Source organism: Petaurus breviceps, unplaced genomic scaffold (assembly GCF_028583685.1).
Source record: "Petaurus breviceps papuanus isolate PSGF00001 unplaced genomic scaffold, PetGlider_PUasm1.0 38, whole genome shotgun sequence".
Taxonomy (NCBI): domain Eukaryota; kingdom Metazoa; phylum Chordata; class Mammalia; order Diprotodontia; family Petauridae; genus Petaurus; species Petaurus breviceps.
The window spans coordinates 73913955-73920737 of NW_027186304.1; the positions used below are offsets into that span (position 1 = coordinate 73913955).

Below are 6783 nucleotides of genomic sequence, written 5' to 3' on the forward strand. Positions count from 1 at the left end.
CTAATAAGTGTCAGAGGCAGGAAATGAACTCAGATCTTCTGCCTCCAGAGCTCCTACTCTTTCCTCTGTACACCTGAGCCATTGGGTTGGCTAGCAAGGCCTCAAACTCAGATCATCGTTCACTCCCTGACTTCTGGTTGGGTGGCCAACTCTACAGCTGTCAAGTAATAGACTTTCCTAGGTTCACTGTGATGACCCATGGTTTTCAACCCCCTACCAGAAAAATATCCATTGCCCCTTACTACACATGATACTAGCACCATTATAGTTCACACCAACAGTGAGGGAAGGGCCATTTCATCGCAGCTTGCCAAATTCTTTTCAGAGTCTGAATAAATTAAAATTAAGGCAACGCATTGTGTCAGTAAGCTGAGAGTCCCCAGGTTTCATCAGAATAAGCATTTCTAAAGAGCAGTTTAAAACTCTTTCAAATTGTCAAGATTAAGATAAAGAAGCCAAGCCTAATATCATGGTTAACTGTTGGATGCTAATGGTTCTTGCATATGATTATGTTTTAAACTCCCATAAAATAGTTGATGAGTGGAGAATGGTACTTCCTAGAGCTTTCAAAAGTATTTCCCATACAGGAAGAAAGCATTATAGATTTGGAGTTGGTAAGTGCCATCAAGGTTATTTTTCAAACCCCTTCATTTTACATATGAGGAAACAAAGGGGCAAATTGAGGAAATGGCTTGTCCAGGGTCATACAGCTAAGCAATGTCTCAGGTAGGCTCAAAATGTAGATATTCTTGTCTCCAAATCCACTACAGCTGTGGAGTCAAACTGATGGAAATGGAACCACTAAAGAATACTGCTGGGCTACCTATTCACTGAGAAATCCATACATTAGCATTATCTATATTCTTTTGTAATTTTGTTTATTTTATTAAATATTTTCTGATTACATTTTAATTTTGTCACAAAAGTTTGACTGTTGGTGGTGTTAGACACATCTGCCCTACATAATAATTCCTCATGTTTGTTACTTCATTATTCATTGTTCATCTTTCATTTTTCGATGATGATCAATGATATCAAAGGGTCATAAGCCTCACTCTCTTCCAGAATCAAGAAAAGTCCAACAGCAAGACAGAAGTCAAGATAGCTGTTCCATAGCCTGGGATGCAGTGGATGTCCATGGTGTGTGATCAAGCCCTAAGTGTTCCACAGTGCCTGCTTTAGCCACCTTTGTGGCCACTGGAACAAATTGTTCTCATCTGCCCATCTTTACTTGCCTGGGGCAGACACTCCCCTAACTCACAGATGAGTTTGAGGCCTACTGGTTCCCCTCAGCCTGGTTTAGCCCATGGACAAGACAGTTTTACCCAGGTGTGGCTGCTGAATATTCTGCAGCTTCATAGAACCACAGGTGTGAGTTGGGTGGCAGGTGGATACCAAAGGTGGATGAAAAGGGCCCAGCAAGCTCTCACAGCAGAGGTGCTGGTCCTCTCTGAAAACCCATATACCCCATCAAAGCAATTATCATTATTTTATTGCAATCCCAACCCACCCTTCTTCAAAACTTCTCTATTAAGACTGATATATGCATTGCCAGAGCTAGCTCAGTATTTGCAAGGCTCCAAAGAAAGTGTGGGAGAGAAGAGATATTAGACTGACTACCAAACTAAAGGTCTACGGAGCTGTTGTGCTGACCTCATTGCTGTATGCCTGTGAAACCTGGACAGTCTACCAACACCATGCCAGGGAACTGAATTGTTTCCATTTGAATTGTCTTAGGAAGTCTCTGAAGATCACCTGGCAGGATAAGGTACTAGACACTGAGGTCCTTACTCAAACTAAACTGCCAACCATTAAAACTCTACTACAGAGTGCACAATTCCAAAGAACAGGCCATGTTGTTCAAATGCCAAATGTGTGCTTACCAAAAAGACTATTTTATTTTATTTTTCTTAAGGCAATTGGGGTTAAGTGACTTGCCCAAGGTTACACAGCCAGTTTTTTTTGTGTGAGTGTTAAGTATCTGAGACTGGAACCGATCCTGGGTCCTCCTGACTCTGGGGCCGGCACTCTTACTCACTGTGCCACCTAGCCACCCCCAAGACTATTTTATAAAGAACTCACACAGGGCAAGTGCTCACATGGCAGTCATTCTGTCTCTTCAACTATCAAAATAATATCTAAACTCTCAATAACTCTCCTAAATTCTCTCACCTGATCAATCCCTCCCCTTATATAGTTGCCAAAGTAGATTTCCTGAAACACAGACTTGATCATGTCATTTTGCCACTCAATAAACTCTAGTGACTTCTCATTGTCTCCAATATTAAATGTTATTTAATCTTTATTATTCTTCTTGAAAAACTTTCATATAAGTTTTTGAGTCTACATAATTAGAATGTATTTGTTCATCTACATCACTTGTAATTATACATATATTAAAGAAGGTACTTAATTTCTCCCAATCATTTAAGCATCAAAAAGGGGAATCATACAATTTTTAATCTAGAAGGGATACTAAAGTTAATCTAGTCTTGTTCTTTTTCCAAATGAATAAATTGATTCTCAAAGAAGTGGACTTTTCTGAGACCACAGAGGAATCACTCCCAGAACTAGGGTGAAAACTCAGATCCGTCACTCCCAGTCCAGCCCTTTTCCAAAATGTTATTCATACATTTCTCCATTTATTTACTTAGTAATTTTTCACTTCTGCATTTATTATGGATTTATATATGGAGAAGCATTCTCAGTAAATATTTAACATTTAAATCTCCAAAAAAAAGTAGAGCAGGAGATAGGTTTTTAAGTTTAATCTGAATTACTAACACTTTTTCCCCAATATTTTCTCAAGTGTAGATAATCAACAAAATAATAAATTCAACCTTGATTTGTGGCTGGTTCCTTGATTTCCAAGGTATAAATGCTCACACTGAAAATTCAACAATTAGCTCTCACTAGCCTTTCAAATCTTCCTGTAGTATACCCCTATGTGTAAATGCATGTATGTATTTTGCCCTCACTACTTCTTTGAGCTTTTGGAGGTTTTCAACCTGAATTATCAGTATAATTATAAATTAAGTTAACAAAACCCATTAATATGGAAGCCTCTCCTTATTGGTGGAGCAGAGTGAGAGAGAAGTGGAGAAATGTGATCTCTGCTCTCTTCAGACTTTTTCTGTATCTCTTCTGTCTCTTCTCAAAATCTCTTCAAGTAACTTAGGGTTCTTCTTGTTGAAAGCTGCTGGAAGAAATATGACTCTGTGCAGAAAATAATATAAGAGGAGCTGGAAGTCTCCATCATATCCTTATCCCAAGTTTGCTATAATAAAGACTGTGGGCAACTTCCCCCAGGTAAGACCTAAGATTCTTTTGTCTAGGTTAAACTCAGTTACCTCACTCACAGTGGGAGAATTCATTCAATCTGTATTATTAAATGAACATTCTTCTATGTATACTTTCTCTAATTTCTGTTTTAGTATAAATGGATTTCTTTGCTAATTCTTTTGCGTATTCATTGGTGAACTGGTGTTTGGTGGGAAGGGAGTCAGCCTAGGACATAAAGCTTGGAGTCCCCCTCCATTAATAAACTGAGATCAGAAGTTTAGCTTTAACTTGAAAATCATATTCTCTAGACTAACAATATTTAAGGGACCTTATAGGTATATTTGTATTCTGACATGCCTTTTCTTGTAGGGAAATAGAGTGACCAAGATTCTGGCTCCAAATTCTTCCTTCCTTTCCTGATAGGAATTAATTTATCCTTTGGAGCAGGACAGAGGGAGAAGAGACTACAGATAGCTATTTTGACTCTCTTCAAGTCAAATAACACACACAAACTACATGTTGAGGATAGTCCCTAACTACCTAATTTGGGGACGGGGTAAAGTGGAGTAGGCAGAAACTTCTGTTCAATTATGGAAAGGCTATTGCAACAGTACAATTCACAGTTAATCACCATCATCAGCATCAGCATCACTTATATGTGTGTAGTACCATACGTTAAACAAAGAACTCCTTACGTATATGATCTCATTGGATACCAATAGGCAAGCAGGGTATGTATTAATATCTCCATTTTACTTTTGAGGTAAAAATGATTGGTTGTGAATAGGAAGGGAAATGTATTATAAGAGCCCCATTGTATTTTCAGCCATTTTCCTAGCTTTTTCAGAATTATAGAATCTGAATGCTATAGACATTAAGGCTTAGAAGACACCATAAAAAGCAGATTAGGACACTGATAATTTTTTTCCTATGAATTATGTTCAGTGAGAGGCAGCATGCCATAAATTATAGAGGGTTGGTCTTAACAGAAAATGTTGGGCTTAAGTTCTGCCTCTGAAAATCTGTCACCAAAAGCCTTTATTAATTACTTATTGGATTCCAGGTACTACACATGGGATACAAATAAAGTCGCAATGTTATAATAGCTGTTTAACCATGATTAAGTCATTTAACCACTTCAATACCTTGGATGACATAGTATGAGGGGTGGTAGGATACAATTTCAAGAGGGGTATAAAAAACAAATTAGGGTGAGAAAGTAGGTTGAAGCCTACCCTCCTTGTAACAGTAAATTGCGAGGCTTATCTCCAACCTAATCATGTCCATTCTTCACCCATTATACCCCCAAACTGCCAAATTTCTCCTTCCCACTGACAAACTGCCAACCTCTCTTCTGGCTGCCTTTCATATCCTAACCATCACCTACCCTGTCCCATAACAGCAGATGCACAGAAATTTCATCCTTCCATTATAGTCCCCTGGGTCTCCAGATCATCTTATGCTGACAGATACCCTTCCAAGGGAAGGCTCTGAGCTTCAAGATTATGACCAATGAATAAGAATGCTATTTTTTCCTCTTTTAGTTTTTAAGTGGGAATGGAGGGAGTCACACAGGAGTGCATTAAGTAGTTTATACATATGTATATATTACAAGTCAAGACATCACCCTTCTGATGTCATTGGTCCTCTTTGAGAACAAAGGACAAACTACAACAGCATATGTATGTGTACATATGCATATATGTATATACTAGCCCCAAAGTAGTTTAAATTTGATATTACAATGAAATGAGGCATTCATAAATCAGTCCACAGTTAATGAAGAGATATCCTTAGTGATAACAGGTGAAGGATATTTTTAAAAGACAGTATTGGAGGACACCTGACTCAACTCAAATAAGTGAGTTTGACTATTTTGCCCATCATGATCCACCAGCTAAACTTCCTAGCACACTTTGACCTCATGGCTGCTTTCTACTTAGACAATAGTCAACAGTCTTAATCTTTAGTCTACCAGACCAATCAAGTCTCAAGGAATATCTTATAGCTTTTAAGGAAAAAAAAACTCCTCTAATTCATTAATTTTTTTCAAATGTTCTTTTAAGCCCTCTCTTTATATTGCTAAGTTCTCCTAGTAGCCCTCTCCCTACTCTTATCAGAGAGACATCCCCTATAAAATAGTCTTTTTTAAGAAGATGGAAAAATCAGCATAACTGATCCATATTTGTTGATTGGTAGAAAGAAAAGATCATTGGGTAGGATGACATAGATTCTAGTTCCTGTCATGCCACCAATTGAGTATTCTCAGCAGGTCATTTTATCTCTGTGAATCTCAGTTTCCATATCTGTAAAGTGAGGGAGCTGGGTAACAGTTCTTCCAACTCTAAGAATGCTGCACTATATTGGAAATGCAACTGTCAACAAGAGGAAAATGAATATTGTTTTTAAGTGCAGTCTCTGAACTCCTACAGATTGTCAAGCATGAAACAAAGTAGAGCCATGAATTTGAATGAAGACTTGAAAGTGAAATAAATGTGTCAAAACAGTATTGTTCCACTAAATCCTTTGCTAAAGGTGTAAATTGTGAATTTGACACAACTGCCATTCTGAGCTACTCTGTTTAATAATGAATCTAAACAGAAAAAAAATGTACCAGAAGGCAAGAAAAGAAATGGGTCATCAACTCTTAGATTTGGGAGCCCACTGAATGATTTGCTAGGAAAGGAAATTTTTGACCTAGTATGAACTGCAAAACTGGGGGAGAAATTTTCAGGAAGTTGTCAGCCAGAAGTAGGTTATGGGACTTTGTCCAACTAAAGTGGATTGAACAGTCTTTGTATATCTTCATAGCTAATTGATTATTTGATGAAATACTTCCCTGGAGAAAAGATAAAAAAATCACTTTTGTATATATCTGTGAAATTCACCCTCATCCCAGCCATCTACTGTACCTGACAAAGATATAAATGGTTTAGAATAACTTAACAAATTTTTCATGCACATAGGGGATATCAAGGTTCATAGACCTGTAATTACCAGCTGGAATCTAAAGGCGAGAGGGAAGGTTTTGCAATTGAAAAGTTAAGTAAAGCAGAAAGAATGCTAGATTGAGAGTCAGAAAACTTGGCCTGAGTGTTGTTTCCACTCTAGGTAGCACTCAACAGCATTTTATTTTTACTTTGGTAAGTCATGTATCCTCCCATTTAGCCTTTGTCTCACCATCTAGAAAATTGAGGTATCTTGCCTTAAATGAGTTATCTGCAAGGTGCCTGGCAAATTAAAAATATCCCATGATTATGTTGCTGTCTATTTGACAAAAGCTATTTTGCTATATGGGTAAAATCAGTAGAATTTAACAGATAGGAAAGATGAACTTGGAAGTACTCCAGTGTCGTACCTGCCAATTGATCAAGAATAGGGGGGAAAAGTGTGGTATATAAAATTGAGGGGTTTCCCAGGTCCTGCTACAGTAGAAATTAACTGGAAAATAAAGATCATTTATATGTCTGGGTTCTTTTCCATGGGCACACACACACACAC

The 6783-nt window shown here is 37.7% G+C and overlaps 1 pseudogene; it reads left to right on the forward strand.

The window, feature by feature from the left end:
* The first annotated feature begins 536 nt into the window (after positions 1 to 536).
* Positions 537 to 6783, forward strand: part of LOC138170268 (KRR1 small subunit processome component homolog pseudogene) — a 13093-nt pseudogene continuing 6846 nt past the window's right edge.